The sequence below is a fragment of the Sorex fumeus genome, unplaced genomic scaffold, assembly GCF_029834395.1.
Source record: "Sorex fumeus unplaced genomic scaffold, SorFum_2.1 ptg000044l, whole genome shotgun sequence".
NCBI classification, from domain to species: Eukaryota; Metazoa; Chordata; class Mammalia; order Eulipotyphla; family Soricidae; genus Sorex; species Sorex fumeus.
In genome coordinates this window covers 32,871,695-32,892,361 of record NW_026606101.1, presented here as the reverse complement: position 1 = coordinate 32,892,361, position 20,667 = coordinate 32,871,695, and the positions used below count along the sequence as shown (strand labels likewise).

The following is a 20,667-nucleotide window of genomic DNA, read 5'->3' as shown; positions in this document are numbered from 1 at the left end:
AGCAACCATGCTAAAAATACTCACAGAAATAAGGAAATCAATGGAAGAAACTTTACTAAGGACTGCAAAAGGATGAAAAAAATCCAAACTGAAATCACTTAGCTGAAGTTGAACTAATAATAAAAGTAATACAGAAGGACCCAACAGCAGGATTTAAAGACTAAAGAACACTGAATAAATGAGTTTGGGTAACATAAAGCAACTATCAAGAGAAACATAAAAAAAAGAATTTTAAAAGTAAAGAAAAATAAAAGACATTAATGGACATCATCAAGTGGACAAGATTTGTACCACAGAGAGTTTAAGGAGGAGAAGAAAACAGAAAGGAAGAGGATCATTAGTTGAAAAGTCTGGGGAGATAGCTCAGTGGGCTGAGAACAGCTCATATGCAGGAGGCCCAACTCAATGGCAGGCCACATGTGATCCTCTATGATCTTCCAGGAGCTAAGATTAGCCCCTGCGCACCACCAGCTGTGGTGTAAAATAATAAACCATAACACCCAAAATTATTGGTTGAATAAATAATAGCTGAGAATTCTCCATTGAGGATGGAGAAATATATCTAAACACAGAAGGCTCTAAGAAGCACAAACAAAATATCCAAATAGAAGAACACTTTAAAAATAACAAGAATCAAAGACAGGGAGTCCTAAAAATATTGAGTTTACTCACATTCAATGGAACTAACTGCTACAAGACTCACTCAGATCTATTAACAGAAAATGAGAAAGAAATAGGGAGATACATCTAACACATTGTAAGAAAAAATCCTTCCGACTAAAAATACTCTATCCAGCTAAGTTAGCACTCAGATTTGAAACAGCGATAAAGTGTTTTAGAGACAAATAACAGTTAAGTAAATCAATGGTCACTAAACTTCTGTAAGTAATACTAAATGTTCTTCCACAAAAGGTAAAGAAACCGAACTCAAACCATCAAACAAGGGAAAGTAGGAAACAACAAATGGGACCTACTAGAATGAACATGAAATGGTCATGGTCACCGTCCTCCCATTGTTCATCGATTTGCTTGAGCGGGCTCAGTAATGTCTCCATCATGAGACTTATTGTTACTGTGTTTGGCATATCGAATACGTCACGGGTAGCTTGCCAGGCTCTGCCGTGTGGGCGAGATACTCTTGGTAGCTTGCCAGGCTCTCCGAGAGGGGTGGAAGAATCGAACTCAGGTCGGCCATTTTGGCCGCTTGTAAGGCAAACAAACACCCTTCGGCAGCACATATACTAAAATTGGAATGATACAGAGAAGATTAGCATGGCCCCTGTGCAAGGATGACATGCAAATACAGAGAACATGAAACAATATTTTTAAAATCTAAATTAAGATATTCTATTTAAAATAATAAGTTATACATTTATATCATATAATTACATATATGTAATATTTTATATATATATGTGTAAAGACAAGAGACAGATGGATAGATGATAGATAGATGGATAGACAGATAGATAGATAGATAGATAGTTTGGGGACCACAACCGGCAGTTCTCAGAAATTACTCCTGTATCTGCACTCAGGAATCACTCTAGGCAGGCTTGGAGGGCCTATATGGAGTGCCAGAGATTGAACCCAGGTGGGCCGTGTACAAGTGAAGCTCCCTACCCATTCCACTATCTCTCCAACCCAATTGCATATTCTTCTCCAGAACACAGGCAAAATTCTCCAAGACTCCCCATGCTATTCAGAGTGGTATACATCATAAAAGTTACCCTAGCACGACCCTGAGTGATTCCAGAGTGCAGAGGAAATCTGAGCTCAGAATAACTTAAAAATCACTGAGACTTCAATTAAAAATGCAAAAATATAAAAAAACGCTCAATGAATTTCACCTGTTTTCACTCTTGCAGCCAAAAATATCTTTTTAAAACTTTAATTGAAAACATGCTAATTTTGCTGCTCAAAGCCTCTAATGGCAGCCCATTTAAATTGTAATGGAACCAAACTGCTTTCAGTACTCAGACTCTCTACTAATCCTATCTAATCAAATAATACTGTTTAAATCTGTCTTGGCCACCCTTGTTTTCTCATTGCAGTGAATAAAACGAACATTCATATAATAGGAAAGACCATAGCTTTTTTTTTCTGGAACACATTTCATCCCCCTTTTTTCCTGGAATATATATAGTATTTAAATCTCTCTCTCTCTTTCTCAGTTTCTTTGACAAAGTTTCCCCAATCAGACTATGTAAATGATATCCTATAAATTGATATACCCAATTATTTTCTTTTAAATTTAAATCTCTCTTATTTGTTGAAATTATAGTATTCAAATATTTGGTGCCCATATAAAAGCACTGTCCTCCCGTTGTTCATCCATTTGCTGGAGCGGGCCCAGTAATGTCTCCATTATAAGCCTTGTTGTTACTGTGTTTGGCATATCGAATATGTCACAGGTAGCTTGCCAGGCTTTGCCGTGTGGGTAAGATACTCTCGGTATCTTGCAGGGCTCTCTGAGAGGGGCGGAAGAATCAAACTCGGGTTGGCCGTGTTAGCCACGTGCAAGGCAAATGCCCTACTGCTGTGCTATCGCTCCAGCCTTGATGTATAAATCATTTGCAAATTATTTATTGGTCTTTTTTACTTGTCACTACTCCACAATAATAGGGAAGAACTCTCACAATCTAGTACCCAGTAAAGTTCTGGCACATTGTCAATGATCAATAAATATCAACTGAATGAATCAATCAAATGCAAAGAGAGTCTAGGCATATGTGCTGGTCTTAATGGTTCCCAACTTCAAATATAAAATGACCAGTACTTCTATATATGGAAACCTGTAAATAGCATAAAGTTATGGCACAAATAATTTTTCATGAGAAGAAAATGACAAATATTTGCTCCCAGTGTATACTTGACAATATATGAAGTTTGCTTCCTCGTTACAACTGGAGAAGTATGGGCATGCTTCTGGTATATAGATGGTAAGTGAACAGTCTTCAGTTGAGCCAAGGCTTTCAAACCTGGCAATGTAGGAGCAACTTGGAATGAGAAACGCCACTTTATTTTTTGAAAAGTCCCTTTTTGCACAGTGGTAGGGTGTTTGCCTACAAGCAGCCAACATGGCCGACCCGAGTTCGATTCCTTTGCCCCTCTCGGAGAGCCCGGCAAGCTACCAAGAGTATCTTGCCCATACGGCAGAGCCTGGCAAGCTACCCGTGCGGCGTATTCGATATGCCAAACACAGTAACAACAAGTCTCATGATGGAGACATTACTGGGCCCGCTTGAGCAAATCGATGAACAATGGGAGGACCATGACTGGACCGTGATCCTTTTTGCTGTAAATAGTAAAATTGCAAAACTGTGAAATTTATGGATGCTGAAGAGGAACAAGTCTAAAAGACTCATAATTCTATAAGGTGAAAGCATGATACATCATCAGTAAATATATATGAGATTATTTTACAAGTGAAATACAACTATAAAGAAACAGAAAGAAACATTTTCCTATATTTTGTCTTCTGCTTTTTGTTCTTTAGTCCTTTCTCTGTATTAGCCTTTGAGTATGATCTTTTGACTTTTCTCAGGGTTCTTCTCAACTCAGACATCTAGATTTATTAATTTACACTCCCCACAAAATATCATACAGTAAAATTAAAATTATAATCTTGGCCTGATTTTGATGTAGTGCTTATCACAAAGAAATCTATTTCATTTGAGGAAGGGAATATATTAATTTAGATTAGTAAAAACAAAAAGATTAAGACAAGAATTCACAGGGGGGAAATTTATAAAACAAAGAGGAGGAGCTGTAGAAGGCTCATCCCCTCATTCTCACAAAAGCAATGTGAATAAGAAATAGAATTAGATTCATAAAATAATAGTGCATTTGAACTAGTACTGCTCAACTCTTCATTACACTAATCCTTGGCCAACTCACTGTGATAATACAGGTTCATCTCATTCAAGATCCACATGGCCAGTTATAGTCAGAATTTAGATTGTCCTGAATTTTAGAAAGTAATCTAGTGCATATACCACATATTTCAAAACTTCAGAGAAGAAACTAGTGCTACACACTCTAATCTGTATACTGTATTGAACTGCCAAACACATTCATAGACACATCAATATGAGGAATAATAAATATAAACTTATTCATATTAGTTAAGCTATAATTTTTTCATAGAACATTTCATATTCTGAATCTCAAATTCAGATTTGTCTATAAAGGATTTTTTGAGTGTTTAAAATAAAGAGGAAAGACATATGCCAAAGTAATAAACTGTCATTAGCTCTATTTGGCAAGAGAAACAGGAACAGAATTGGAGAGAATGACAGGCAATGGACAATGAGTAAACTCATTCTTGTGAGTGGAAAATTTCTTAGCTCCATAAACTTGTTTTTATCCACTTGATATTAGACAGTGGAAATTATGATTATTAATGCTACTACTTCTGTAATCCTTATGGGGTCCATTTCCACATGGAAAGAACTGTAGGTTGTGTGACAAAAATCAAGTTTTCGTTGTTTCGACTTGCCATCTAGATTCTTCTTCATGTGATTTTTGCTTTAATGATCCAAGTACAGAATGCCAAAACTAATTTTTTTCTTTTCAGGCTCTTAGTTTTAGCTCAATAGGTTAAAATAGCAATTATAAGTTTGCTGGAGTAATTTATTTAATGGTAACAATGTAGTTAATATTTATTATTAACAAAGTACCTGGCTGGCATTGTAAGCACGTTAAATATATTTTCTTATTCAACTTCTCAAAGTCCTCCAAGGAATGTGATGTGATTGTTGCAGTTTTAACATAAGAAAACTAGGCTTGTAAATTAAGTTACTTATTTGAGATTACTCATATAATAATAGCAGAGGGCCAGGAATATGGTTCAAGAATAGAATGTACACTTGGCACATTTGAGGTTCTGTGTTTGATCCCTAGCACTAAAATTGAGTAAATACTAATAATGATGATAATGTCACAATTGAGACTCAACTATATATATATATTTTTCTTACTCTAGGTTCATTTTATTTAACTACTGTGGTATCTTTTTACTTAAGTGGTTACAAAAAATGACAGCTAAAATTCATTTTATAATTTAGATGCATTCAGCAATATCTGGGTCATACTTACAAACAACAAGCATTCAATCTATTTTACAACTAAAATTTACGTAGCTTAGAGATTGATAAGAATTTAAAATCACAAGGAAAATCCACCATAAGTAAGTAATTTATTTCATCCTATCATAATACCTGGGTAATATCACACACACACAAGCACACACGTGTATAAATACACACAGGCACATAAGTACCAACATAAAATTATAAGTAAGATTATTTGCAGTATCTAAAGGCATTATTTACATATTTGCTTTTCTTTGAAAGCCTGAAAATCTCTTCTGTTAAAAAATGCACTTTATAGTTTTCAGAAGTGATTCTCTAAAAATTAATTACATTAAGGGAATGAATCAAAGTTCAATTGAAAGTAAAAAAATAATTAAATTTAAAAATAGCAAATTCTAAAAGAATAAGAAGTGATTGATCAGATCACTAATAATTAAATGTCTTAATAATAAATATGCTAATAGTTACTGGGGAATATCCAATCCAGGAGGATTCAAATATAATTTTAAAAATATTGTGATGGCGGTTTCTAAAAATCTAATTTATATGTTGAATTTCCACTCCACCCTCTATATGGGTTGAATTTTGTTTCCACAAAAGATGCCAAAATTCTAGGAAACTGTGAATATTATTTGGAAATAATATTTTTGGAAATATAAGTGTGATAAAGCCATATTCAGACAGCAAATAAGTAAAATGTCTGATGGAGTTCATTTTTAAGTGATACATTTTAAATAGCAGTAGAAATACTGATCTTCTGGCTTTTTATTTTATTTTATTTTATTTTATTTTTTGCTTTTTGGGTCACACCCATCGATGCACAGGGGTTATTCCTGGCTCTGCGCTCAGGAATTAGTCCTGGTGGTGCTCAGAGGACCATATGGGATGCTGGGAATTGAACCCGGGTCAGCCGTGTGCAAGGCAAAAGCCCTACCCACTGTGCTATTGCTCCAGCCCCAGATTTGCTGGCTTTTTAAAGATAAATTCTTAATTATGTAAATGTGAATCAAGAAGACAACTTCTTCATTGAATAGAGGAAAGAGTTTGCCATACAACTAAGGATACCCTTTATTAGAGATTCTTCATTCTCCCGAAGAAAGAACTTAAATCTACTCTGGTTCCCTAAGATTCAATGTCTGACAGACTAGTTGGGGGATGAAGCAGTAGGATTTCTATCAAGATTCGTCTGCAGGAAAGAGCAATAAGACACCAAGAGAGTTTCCTTTGGGACACAAACACAGTAATTGGAGGCTTGGGTCTGTCCATGTGTAGGCTTTTGACAATTGACTTTAGTGTGCAACTTCTGCAGGAAGTTCTGTCAAACTCAAGACACTATACCACAACATCATTGTTTTGGAGAATAATGATTAGATATGGAAATGGGAACATGGATGTGAAAGAATTTTGAAATTGGTAAGGGATTTATGCCTAAGAAGATGACTAGCCATGGGGAATAAATACTGGCTGCTGGATTTTTTAACTTGGGTCAAGAACAGTAACAATGAATGGTGCTCTGAAACAATGAGATGAACAGATGAGCTCAACACAAATAGAATGCAGGAGGTAAGCCTCAGAGTTCCTGAATAATTAATGAGGAATGAAAATAATCTAAGCAAGGTAAAACTAAACCTCCTGCTCCACACAATTTGATATAACTGTCTTATCTATTAACTTGGAAAATAAGAGCAGTGTGGCTGTTTTGAGTCAAATTGAAAATAAAATGTTTAACACTACATTAAAAAAACCCATGTCATAGGGAACAGATCTTTTTTTTTTTTAATTTATTTATTTATTTATTGAATCACCATGGGAAAGGTTACAAAGCTTTCAGGTTTAGGTCTCAGTCATGCAAATATCAAGCACATTTCCCTTTACCAAAACTTATTTTTTACCATGAAGAACCCCAATAAAACCCCACCCCCCACCCCTCCCAGTCCCTGTGGGGCAGATGAATTCTAGTTAACACTCTATCTGCTTTGATTAGATTCATTGTTTCAATAAAAGATTCACCACTATTATTTAGAGTTTACACCCCCCCCGAATCAGACATGCTGACAAAGCATTGTGAAGTGATTTGCTTTCTACAGCTGGGTTCAAGAATTATATGTTGGTTTTGGATTTCTGCTATTTTACTTATTGACCCTGGAAGTATTTCTACTGAAAGTCAGATAGTTAAGAAATTGGTTTCTGTGCTCTGGAGTCGTGGCCGTGCTGGAGAGCCGCTAGTGGGGGGCAACTGGTGGCCTCGGTAGGGCGTGAAGGGCGTACCGAAACGCCCCCCTTCCCATGAGGTTTTAGTCGCCCCCACTCCCCCGACTCATACCTGCTGTCCACAAGGCTCCCATGCAGCCGCCATCTTTCTTTCCAGAGAGGAGAAGGCGACTGGGGCAACACCCTTTCCCCTCCGGGCAGACCTGATGGCCTGGATTAACGCATAGTCCTTTCACTTTTCTGCTCCAAGCTGCTGGGTTCTGCATTAAGTCCTTGTGCTTCTGGGGCTGTGGCCGTGCTGGAGAGCCGCTCGTGGGGGGCACCTGGTGACCTCGGTAGGGCGTGAAGGACGGACTGGAATGCCCCCCTTCCCATGAGGTTTTAGTCGCCCCCACTCTCCCGGCTCATACCTGCTGTCCACAAGGCTCCCATGCGGCCGCCATCTTTCTTTCCAGAGAGGAGAAGGCGACTGGGGCAACACCTTTTCCCCTCCGGACAGACCTGATGGCCTGGATTAACGCATAGTCCGTTCACTTTTCTGCTCCAAGCTGTCGGGTTCTGCATTAAGTCCTTGTGCTTCTGGGGCCGTGGCCATGCTGGAGAGCCGCTCGCGGGGGGCAACTGGTGACCTCGGTAGGGCGTGAAGGACGGACCGGAACGCCCCCCTTCCCATGAGGTTTTAGTCGCCCCCACACCCCCGGCTCATACCTGCTGTCCACAAGGCTCCCATGCAGCTGCCATCCTTCTTTCCGGATAAGAGAGGGCGAATGGGGCAACACCCTTTCTCCTCCGGCAGACTTGATGGCCTGGATTAACTCATAGTCCGTTCACTTTTCTGCTCCAAGCTTCCGGGTTCTGCATTAAGTCCTTGTGCATCTGGGGCCATGGTCATGTTGGAGAGCCGCTAGTGGGGGGCAACTGGTGACCTCGGTAGGGCGTGAAGGACGGACTGGAACGCCCCCTTCCCATGAGGTTTTAGTTGCCCCCACACCCCCGGCTCATTCCTGCTGTCCACAAAGCTCCCATGTGGCCGCCATCTTTCTTTCCAGAGAGGAGAGGGCGAATGGGGCAACACCCTTTCCCCTCCAGACAGTCATGATGGCCTGGATTAACGCATAGCCTGTTCACTTTTCTGCTCCAAGCTGCTGGGTTATGCATTAAGTCCTTGTGTTTCTGGGGCTGTGGCCGTGCTCCAAACTTAACTATGATTTTCAGAGAGAAACGTTGGGTCATTTACTTCCCATGGATCACTTTGTATATAGAGAGATGTCGCGCGGCCGCTCACGCGGCCGCGCTGTTTTGAGGAAAAGTCCTAGTTCCCGCATACTCGAGCTGTCCTTGTAGAGGCTTCTGGTCACCGGGGTTCCATCTGGGGGAGGCGGGATGCGGTACCTACCCCATCTGGGGCTTCCCGATGATCTCGGCTCTTTTTGGAACCTGTTTTATTTATTTATTTTTTTCTTCGGGATCTGTGGATCCTGCCCTCCATGTTGTTCTTCTCTTTGGCTGAATGCTGTAAATATGGCGCTGGGGGGCGGGCTGTGGGCGTGACTTCCGGAATCTGAGGTTACCTGGGAGTTGCAGTCCCGGCACATTTGAGGAAAAGTCCAAGTTCCCGTATACTCGAGCTGTGGTTGTAGAGGCTTCTGGTCACCGGGGTTCCATCTGGGGGAGGCGGGATGCAGTACCTACCCCATCTGGGGCTTCCCGATGATCTCGGCTCTTTTTGGAACCTTTTTTTTTTTTTCCCTTCGGGATCTGTGGATCCCGCCCTCCATGTTGTTCTTCTCTTCAGCTGAATGCTGTAAAAATCAGGGAACAGATCTTGCATTGAAATTTTAGTGGACAATGAAGATGGATAAGATATCTAAGTAAAGTGGGTTTAGAAGGGTCAATGAAAAGCCGTTTTTCTTTTTATTAACTTTCAAATTTGTCAGGAGACCTGTAGTCATTACTGATTTAAAGGATTAAAGGGGAGTAAATTATAAATTATAAGAGAATTTAAATAAAAGATCCAGAATTTGATCTTAGTTCTTCATTATGAATTGTGAGATCTTGCCTAAGTCACTGTAAATCCACATAGCTCGGGGTACGGTGCTGCCAACAGGTCAACCTGTACCTGTGGAGTAAGTGCATCATCAGCCTGATTGTGCCTTCAGGCTTTCTGACACCCCCAAATTGCTGCTGTGCCTTTGGCCAGACCCCATAAACTTGGGACCAAGTTTATCAAGAAATTAAATAGCCAAAAGTTAGGTATGTGAGAGCCACGCCCACAAACCACCTCTGGTACAGCTAGTCAAGCTCATTTATTGGCCTTATTTCATAGATCCATAGATAAATTTTGAAACAGATCAAAAGTCACAGTTAATCTCAGACCCGCACATGGTGGAATAGACTGGGGTAAATCAGAAGGGGGCAAGTTGGCCTGTATATGCCCAAGTAGAGCCCCCAGCATCAGCTTCCTTCCACAATCCAAAATCAACGCCATACCCCGGGCCTGACTCCACTGTCTCAGGATGGACCTCACCAAGATATAATCTGTTGAAAATTTGGGTATGCGGGTTTTGTGACTGAAATCTCCAGGCTTTCATGGAGTTGGTATGGGCTACCTACCCCCACTTCCCAATACACATGGAGGCACTGGCAGTCATCCCCAGGAACCGACCCCAGAGCCAGTCAACTGAAAACTGTAAACTGTAAACTCGCCTTGCTCTAGAGACCCATAAAAAAATCTCGAAAGAGTTCAAAAGCCAGAGACACAACAGTGAGTCCTGGAAGACACCACAGTGCTGGAGATCTCTCCAGGCCCCACACTGAGCCAATTTCACCAGCACACCCCAGATGGAGCAGGTGGCAGTCTCCCTGTCTACTCCAGATGGAATCCCAGTGACCAAGAACTACCACAAGCAAGGCCCAGGTATGCTGGTTTCATGACTAAATCTTCATGTCGCATGGCAGCAGAGGTGTCAGCTGTCCCTCCCCAGCTCCCCACCCACTCGTTGGCCTGGCTGTCAACCCACAATGTGTCTCCAGATGCCATCTTAGCACACCAACAGCCCTGGTCCAGAGACCCCAACTGAATCCCCAAATGGATTAGTACCCTACAGAAATGTCTTTGGAACCCAATCATCTACAATCTAGGATTCCAGAAGCATGCTGCTGCAGCACCCACAATATTAAAAATGAGCAAGGGACCATAAATAATCTAGCCTCTAATCCTGGCAGGCAGTCTTGAATGGTGGTGGGAAAATCTGACAAAAACATAATGCCCAAAAGTAGAGAGAGAGTATTGGGAAAACTGTCTGCCATGGACGCAGGATGAGGACTGGGAAGGGGGTGTGTATACTGGGGACACTGGTGATAGAAGGTGTGTACTGGTGGAGGGATAGGTGTTTGATCATTATAGGGCTGATTCTCGAATATGAAAGCTTTGTAACTGTACCTCACTGTGATTCAATTAAAAAAAATCCACACAGCTCAGTTTCCTCATCTGTAAAATATTGATGTGACCATGTTTCTCATAAATTTATGATCATCAAATGAAGTATCTATATAAGCACTCTGACAACTCAAAGAAATTACAGTCTAATAGTGAATACTCTCAAAAATATTAAAAAAATGAAGAACTCATTCAGTAAATACTCACAAGACAGTACTTATCCATTCTTTAAAAAAAATCAATCATCTTTCCTTAAAATTAGAAATGTAAACAACTTTTTAAAAACCCAACAAACATGAGATGCCAAGTATTAGACTATGCCAGAAGTCTAAACTTTCATTCTGTATACATGAGTATATACATTAGGTTTTTTTCCACAAATAAGTTCAGCCAGTTCTCTTTCAAAGAGATAATTATCATAGAAAATAATCTGAGCACAGAGTCAGTCCTAAAACAGGCTATTGTGCAGGACTAGATTAAAGAAAAAAGCAAAATCTATCTTTTCATTCCAACTCTTTTCTAATGTAATTGGGACCATCATCTGCAATTGTCCAAACTGCAGTTTCTTTCCTGCCATACTCTTACATATGCCACAAACTATTAAGATGTAAAACTCTTCAAGCATGAGGAAGTTATAAATCAAAGAGTAGGAAAATTAGAAATAGATGAAAAACAGTGTGGTACTTGTAAGTTTCTTTAAAAAAAACAAAATCTGTTTTATGGTACAGACTAATCAGTAACAAATCTCCAAAGTTATATGTTATGTTCCTCTTCAGAGAAAATGAAACTTCATAAATAATACTAAATGTAAAAGACATTGTCCATAAAGTTAGATGCTTGAACTCTTGTAGTGATATATGTTATTTCTCATTCTATAATTAAGTAATGCTGGTATGTTTCTGGCACTGAGGAATTAAGGCTCATTTATCACCCTCACACTGTATTCCCATTAGGTAAGTAGGACACAAACTCATTTATAATATGGAACACATACATGAAGATATCAAAAGGCCTTGACTATTTTCACCGGCACTTTACCATTAACTTAACTTAGCATGGGATGAAAGCGGTATTGACAAATATATTTATTGAATTTCCAGTTTTTAAAGACAAATCAGGTTGGTAGAAAGTACAACTGCAAGGAAGCAGGGATGTGGTAGAGCACTTGCCTTGCAAATGTAAGACCCTGGATCGATCCCAAAAACTCAAAAGGAAATAAACAAGAGTCTTAAGGGGGAGCTAATTTTATAAAATTATTAATAAATTTTAATTTCAGGTATCTAAATTTTTAGAGGTGATCTTAGTTACACAGCACATTTACAAAGAGCACATACAATCACAGTTGCAAACAGAACCAACAAATGACTTTCTATGTGTCAGGTACTCCGCTATCTGTTGAGGATATACAGTCGTTGATAAGATGCAATACATGTTTGTCAGAGACTTTGATGATATAGTGAAAGAGATAAATGTACAAAGTAGTTTTAATATGGTGTAAAAGATTTAACCACACCACATAGAGGTAGAGTAAGCAAACTACTTAGGAAGAAGATGTTAGAAAAATTCCTTTAAGGCTGGGGAAGTGGGTCAATGAAATTTGTTGGATAAAAAAATTACAAAAGTCAATTTAAAATTTATAATTAACATAAGCTTGAAGTTCGATGACTTTTAATTAAATCAACTATTTCAAGAAAGAATTATGGCTCAGCTGCTAAAAGTATCATAAGTGATCTAAGAGTGACGGCAATAGTCATATTATGACTCCCATGGACACAAGACATTATTGCTCCATTAAAATGTAAAAATTATGATTTAAAATTAAATTGATGATGGACATGCTCAAATTAATATCATATAGAAAATAAATATTCAATGTAACACTTCATATTCCTGTCTGATTAAAAAAACTATTAAAATATTTACGTCGGCTACCAAAGTGCCATGGGTCCTTGATTCTGTGTCTACATGTCAAGTTTATATGAGCCCTGGTGTATGACTTACGAACTAAATACTATGAGACATTTAATCCATATTATGGTTAATATATTATTAACCCCTCCCCTACTATTTGTCAATGAGAGACCAGATTTTAGAGTAGTAAACCTAGAACCCAGGTTTGGGCTATGTTGCACAGCTAACAAGACAGAAACAAATACAATGAAACCATACATTTGTTCTTTATTACATGGGGTAACAGAGGCCTCCTAAGTTAACTCAGTGGACTCCAAAGCCAATTGCAGAGATTCTTTTTTTTTAATTGAATCACCATGAGATATAGTTGGGATGGAGCAATAGCACAGCGGTAGGGCGCTTGCCTTATAAGCGGCCAACATGGTCGACCCGAGTTCGATTCCTCCGCCCCTCTCAGAGAGCCTGGCAAGCTACCGAGAGTATCTCGCCCGCACGCCAGAGCCTGTCAAGCTACCCATGACGTATTCGATATGCCAAACACAGTAACAAGTCTCATGATGGAGACGTTACTGGGCCTGCTCAAGCAAATCGATGAACAACGGGAGGACCATGACCGTGACCGAGATATAGTTACAAAGCTTTGATGTTTGAGTTTCAGTCATACAATGATTGAACACCCATCTCCCCACAGTACACATTTTCTAACACAAATGTCCCCAGTATCACCCCACCCTCCCAACCCTCCCCCTACCTCTATGGCAGACAATTTACCCCATACTCTCTCTCTATCTTGGGGTATTATGGTTTGCAATATAACTACTGAGAGGCTATCACATTTGGTCCTTCATCTACTTTCAGCACACATCTCCCACCCCGAATGATCCCTCCAACCATCATTATCTTTGTGATCCCTTCTCTATTCCAGCTGTCCTCCCCCAGATCATGAGGCAGGATTCCAACTATTGAGCAATCTTCCTGGCCCTTGTGTCTAGTGTCCTTCGGTGTCAGTCTCATATTATGATGATGTTATTTTATATTCCACAAATTAGTGTAGTCCTTCTAAGTCTGTGCTCTTTCTGACTCATTTCACTTAGCATGATACTCTCCATGACCATCTACTTATAAGCAAATTTCATGACTGTATCTTTTGTAACAGCTGCATAGTACTTCACTGTGTAGATGTACCAATGTTTCTTTCACCAGTCATCTGTTCTTGGGCACTTGGGTTGTTTCCAGATTCTGGCTTTTGCGAACAATGCTGCAATGAACATACAGGTGTAGATGTCATTTCTACTGTGTTCTTTTGTACCCTCGGGATATATTCCCTGAAGTAGTATTGCAGAGTCATGTGGAAGTCAATTTCTAGTTTTTGAAGGAATGACTATATTGTTTTTCAAAACGGCTGGACCATTTGGCATTCCCACCAACAATGAAAGAGAGTCCCTTTCTCCCCACATCTGTGCCAGCACTGGTTGTTCTTGTTATTTTTGATGCATGCCAGTATCTGTGGTGTGAGATGATATCTCATTATCAGACATGAATCCATAAGGTACATAGAGGAAAATGTAGGCAGAAGCCTCTGTGACACTGAAGCTAAAATCATCTTTAAGGATGAAACACCACTGATGAAGCAAGTGGAAACAAACATGAACGAACAGAACTATATTAAACTAAGAAGTTTTTGCACCTCAAAAAACACAGTGACCAAAATACATAGACAGTCCATAGAATGGGAAAGAATATTTACTCAATACCCACTTGATAAGGGGTTAAAATCTCCCAGAGATTCTTTGCCAACACTGCTGGCTGTTGAATCTACAGATGCAGTATTTAAGCCCTCTGGTGCCAAGAATGTCCTAGGCCACCTGGAAGTGCTCGGAGCCTCTGGAGTCACACCTGGTAATAGCAGGACATAGCCAGAGCTGCACTCAGTGATACTTGGGCCCCACATGGTGCCAGAGATAAGCCAGGTCAGTAATCTGCAAGGCAAGCACCTCAACCTCTGTTCCATATCCTTGTACCAAGCATATATTTGGAATAAACCAAAGTCTTGTGTATTTCTTCCTGCCCTGCCAATTCTCTGCATGATACATAATACCAACACCCAATCAATTTAAATTTAAGTTAAAAAAAATAGGTATGTATGGTGAAGAAGGCAAAACCTTTTGACCATACTTGACATTACCTACACTATCTCTAAAATGGAGGTAATACAATATATCAGACTATTAAGATTACATTATTTTCATACTTCAATAGTACTTAAAATTATACTTGATATAAAGTAAAATCCTAAAAAATATTGTTTTTAAATTTTATATTCACAACACTTTATAATGCATAATTTGAAAATTAAAATGTTAATTTTTTTCTTCTTGGAGTTTTATTAATAAAATAAGAACACACATATATTTGTGTATAAGCATATAATCTCTGAATAATATATAAATTTTCAATTTATACTACTTCAAAATATAATCCCAGATCTAAGATATAAGACATAGAAATGGAACTGGTACTATTTTACCCATTAATAGCTGAGAAAGTAGCTGTTGAGTTATGATGTAATTTGACTGAGATCTTGGAAGAACCCACCCCCCACACACACACCACCAACACCAGCAGCACCATTGTGTATTCCTTAGATGATGGTGGGTGGTGGTGGTGGCCTTGCAATATTTTCAAAACTTAAAAAATTAGATCTTGAAAAATATCAACTACTCATTATATAAGCACTATCCAGATAGTGTGATAGACTCAATTGCTGAGTCTCTCCTACTCATTAGCCTCTTAATTGCCAATGACTATTGAAAATGTCAACTTGTATGTGCTTTTATGTGATTTCAACACCTTAATGCAATTCTCAATCTTATTCTTACTGTAGTGATAGCTATCTCTGTCACTGGTACCATTCCTCTCGTCACTAAAGTTTAATCCTCAGCTCATCCTGAAACCCTCATTCTTCTCACATCCTGAGGCCAGTGCCAAGTCTTGTCAATTCCTCATTCATAGGACCTTCTGTATCTGTTACCACCTTCCCATTAGTAATGCCACTGTCTGCTCCATTCAGGTCTTTTTAAATCTCCCTCCTGACCACTAGAATTCAATTACTGCTTCCTGACATATACAACATATAATTTTACTTTCAATCACTTTACCTCCAAAGCTGCCTATTCCATTGCTCCTCAAAGAATCTATCTGCATAGAGAAGTACAGACAGCCCAGTTTGGTATCTTAGGCTTTCTAAAGTCTTATCACAATCTATTTCCCAACATTTTCTACCTTTTATATACCATACACTCAACAAATGGGAATGATATTTTATATATGCATTTTTTTTCTGTTGGGGGGGTCACACCCAGAGGTACTCAGGGGTTACTCTTGGCTCTGAACTCCTGCTAGTGCTTCAGGGACCATACGGATGCCCAGGATCAAACCTGGGTCAGCTGCATGCAAGGCAAACACACTACCTGCTTTTACTATCGCTTTGGCCCCCAAATGGGAATTTTAAAGAATAAGTTTAGCATGTTTTTACCTTCATGGCATGGCTACTGCTATTTGACTTTCTGAAAGCCTTTTACTCTCCATGACTGTCAAAAGTTAACCCGCAACAGAAAACTTTGATCAAATGAATTGTTTTTAACAAATTCTTCTAACTCCCACCACTTCTCACTTAAACTTTCACATCCTGATTTTCCATGCTTTAATAATATTTTTCAATGTATTTTAGTAGGCTAAAAATGAGTGTGATTTTTTAGGAAGACGTCACCATTCCAGCTTCAATTTTCTCCTTTCCTCTACTTTCTAGATTTTTATTTTTCATACTTGTATTATTGCTCTTAGTACATAGTTTCCAACTGCTTCAGATGCCTGTAAATTATTCTATAATGAATTCTTCATACTGCCATCCAGAATAAGTTTTGTGAACTTCATCAATTTAATCATTGTGGATAAATCAATATAAATCGTAACTGACGACAATACTTCACAGAAAACTTCTAAATATGTATACATCCAAAAGCCAAGAAACTTACATCGATGTGATTATAAATAAAAATAACAATTAAAATGTACTTAGATTATAATAATTTTTTATTAAATGTATCATCTATATGTTATATCTATTCATTATTAAACCTAGTCAAGATTTGTGTCATGTAATAGAACCACTGAGAATATATGCAAGGTGAACTTTGAAAGCAATAGAAAATCTGAAACCCTCCATTTAAGGCCATTCCTAAGTCTCAAATGCTTTTCCTACTGTATTTCCTCATATGAAATTAAACCTTTAGCAAAGATTCAGAGCAAGTAAATATTACCAATAAGTACCCATGATAAGAAATGGCTTAATTACCATATAAATCAAATAATATATTTAATTTCTCTAATGAAAGTTTGGCTAAACCAATATAAAAATTAACAATTCAAATATAAAGAAAACTTAAAACTGGATATGTAATTTCTTTTAATATTATAAAATTATATTCTATACTATCTATACTAATTCTATTCTATACTAACATTTTAAAGTCATGGTCTATGAAAAATGAAAACTTCTTATAGCGTACCTCTATAATATGAGACTCTAAAAAAGAAATGCCACTGGAAAATGGATAAAGTGAATTTAAAAATAGTAAGTAAGTAAAGTAAAGGCCCTCCCGTTGATCGTCGATTTGCTCGAGCGGGCCCAGTAACGTCTCCATTGGAGACTTTGTTGTTACTGTGTCTGGCATATCGAATACTCTCGGTAGCTTGCCGGGCTCTCCGAGAGGGGCGGAGGAATCGAACTCGGGTCGACCATGTTGGCCGCGTGTAAGGCGAACGCCCTACCCGCTGTGCTATAGAAAATAAGACTAAACCTTGATTTTACCTTTAAACTAAATTATAAGAACAAGCATGAAAGAACTTAATCAAAATATTTGAAAACATTTTTAATATGATCATGAGGGTTGAGTATGTGAATTAACATACTGTGTAAAAAAATGCCTCTAAGAATGTCCTTTACATTTGTAAGCAATGTTACTTTAGAACTCTAATTAAAATTAAAATAAGCTTACAAACCCAGTTACTTACTTGGGCTAAAAGTAAACAAAGGTAGAAAAAAACACAGATTTGTTTATATTGTTATATTGTTATAAGAACTGAAAAATCACTGATTAGAGGAGTAAATCTTTAATCACTCAGATTTGATCACAAAGCAATAATGCAATAAGATAGTGGAGAAATATTAGAAGTTCCAGAAAATAACTCAAAAGTATAAGTTTTAAAGATCAAAATTTTGATTTGGGGTTATTATCAGTGTGTATAATATAACTGAACTTCCAAACTTCTCTATTTTCTATTAAAATTATAAAATAAAAATCTTAAGTTGAAAACATTAGGAGACTTTAAAAAGAGAACAAAAAAAAGTAAATGAAAGGAGAGACAATTGGATTTGCACATCTGGGCTGAAAAAGCAACAACTAAGCTAATTATAGCCTTTCCTTTAAATGTGATTATCCCTAAGGCTAGTGAATAATGAACCAGATTTCTTTTCTGTCAACTTGCCTTCTCTATTTACCTTGAAATAAGATAGTTGGGTGAGCCAGATCCTCAGTGTTACAAAGTAAATTTTCAAAGATCTTCCAAAATGATTCCAGATTTGAAGACAAAGTTTTGTAATAATTTTGTTTTGCATAGTTTTGACAGCTAAACAAACACTTCCAAGTCAACTTGTTGGGTTTTATTCCCTCTCTTTCTCCAAAAACATTTTATTTAAAATTAAAAGATTAAGAAATGCTTTTGAAAAGACATAAAAAGCCAAGAACAACACACTGTGTTCATTTGCATATAAGATTTTTTTGTTTCAAACAAATGTTTACATAGTCATTTATTTACATAGAAATGTAAATACTTTAATGTGTAGGCAAAAATGATGCAATTTCATCAAGAGTTCTTCTCTTACTTCTCCTATGAAGGAATAAGACTGCCAAGTGTGTTCTTAAAACATGTGCCTGTTGAAAACTTATCATCTGAGAACAAATAGGCATTTTGAAAAGATGACATGTTCGTTACAAATGTTCAGTATAGAAAATGTTTAATGCCATGACACTTAAAATCAAATTTCAAATTATAATAAGTTACATGATGGAAGTATCTCTGTAAAATATTAAAGTTAACAAGTTGAATGTGTATTAGGACTTGGCAGATTATACATTGCATTTATACACATATCTCACTTGATTCTCCAAACAATCTGATGGGGTAGATACTATTTACAGACAGGCAAACTGAATTTATAATAAGCTGAGTAAAATAAATTCACAAGCTTAACAAGAATACCATAAAAGGAATCAAAATTGGGTCTTTTGATGCCAATTTATTTTTCTCTATCAACTTTCAAAGTCCAAGTATTACACAAAAAGCACAAGGTCGAGATAATTTGATGATAATTTTACTGATCAAGTAGAATATCTAGAAGTACTAAAAACATGCAAACAAACAAAAAAACTCAAACAAACAGCACTGAATGAATGTTAGAAACTCAATTTTCCATATACTATAACCGTAAATTTTATAGGATAAAATGCATTCAAATTCTGTTCTCAATGAAAGTTTTAATTATATGAGAGGAAGACATAATCATTTCAATGCATGAAAACTCAAAGTTATGAGCTTTGTGGTCGCATTTCCTTTCAGAGATTTCTGATCATGAATTTAAGTGGTTTCAAATCAGATATTTTCTGTAGTTATGAGTAGCTGTATAGGAATAAGCAGGCAAACTGAATTCAAATAACATGGGGTATGATAAGATAATATGCGAGATGCAAGAAGTTGAAGATATTTGTCAGCAGTTGTAATGATGGCCAAAGTGATCTAAATAAGATGAGGAGGGAAATGAAGAAAGGGGGACATATGACATTTAGGAATCGTTGGGGCTCAGTAGTTTATTCACTTAAATTAGGCCAAGTAATTGTAATAAGGCTATCAGAAGAAACAAGCAAATGATTGTACAGTGTTATCTCAGAAAATAATATTTCAGGAGTAATACAATTTCTTATTCAAGACCAAAGTATAGTGGAGAAAAAGAAGTAAATACTGATTAGAAGAGCCAAAAAATTAAGAAGTGAAATCTAAGGGAAATCTTCATAAATATTACATTCACTTACGATGACATTATAATGACATTAAGACATATAGGAAATAAAAGGGATTTAAATGTCTGTTTTTCTAATGAACAACGAAAACTAAGTAAGAGATCATAACAATTAAGAGAGGAAAAAGGACATATTTTACAGTGAAAAAAGTAACTAATATCATAACGAAATTGCAATCCTTTACTTGTGGATCAAAAACATGTATGCCACCAAAGAGTGAGACAGTTCAGTTACAACATACCATTGTCTAAATTAACACAATTTTAACAAATATATTTGGCTGTAACAAAAGACTAGGAAGCTTTATGCACATTTCTTAACCCTAAAAATAATAATATTTGTAAAACCTATAAATTCCTAATGATCTTTTTTGTTCATTTAAAGAGACTGAAACATAAAAATAAACTCCAAAAATGTTAAGTTAAAAAAATAAAAGGATGCCAATGGCAATCAAGTGAGAAAGAATATTTAAAAGACCACAGATATAAACTAGTCAGAAGAAAATAGATAAAACAAACTGCTGACATAAACCATTTGTGTGAAGAGTAGAGCATAAAGTTTGCAGAATACCCACCCAGTTTCTCTCAATTCTTACAGCAAACTTCTGTTCTTCTTGTAGACTTTGTTTCTTTATAGCCCTTAATAGAATTCACTGTGTCAATTTATAACAGTATTTACACTGATTATGTTTTAATTTGAATTACATATATTTAGATTTAAACTATATTACATTAATATCCATTAACATTTATAACAAATAAATATTAAGAATATAAACAATGTTCCCCCCAAAGAAGACGTCATGATTTGGGTTATTCTTAGCTTTTCCAAATCACATTTGTCTTGGTACCACAAAGCAGTTAATTAAAGCAAT

General features: G+C 37.2%; 1 protein-coding gene and 1 non-coding gene across 3 annotated transcripts in view; one reads left to right on the top strand and one right to left on the bottom strand.

Annotated features, from left to right (window-relative positions):
* MACROD2 (mono-ADP ribosylhydrolase 2) overlaps positions 1-20,667 on the bottom strand; it is a 2,391,823-nt gene that overhangs the window by 1,745,462 nt on the left and 625,694 nt on the right. The window lies entirely within an intron of this gene.
* On the top strand, positions 1,220-1,325 carry LOC130030816 (U6 spliceosomal RNA). Its single transcript, XR_008793498.1, has one exon. It is a non-coding gene; the product is annotated as a U6 spliceosomal RNA (small nuclear RNA).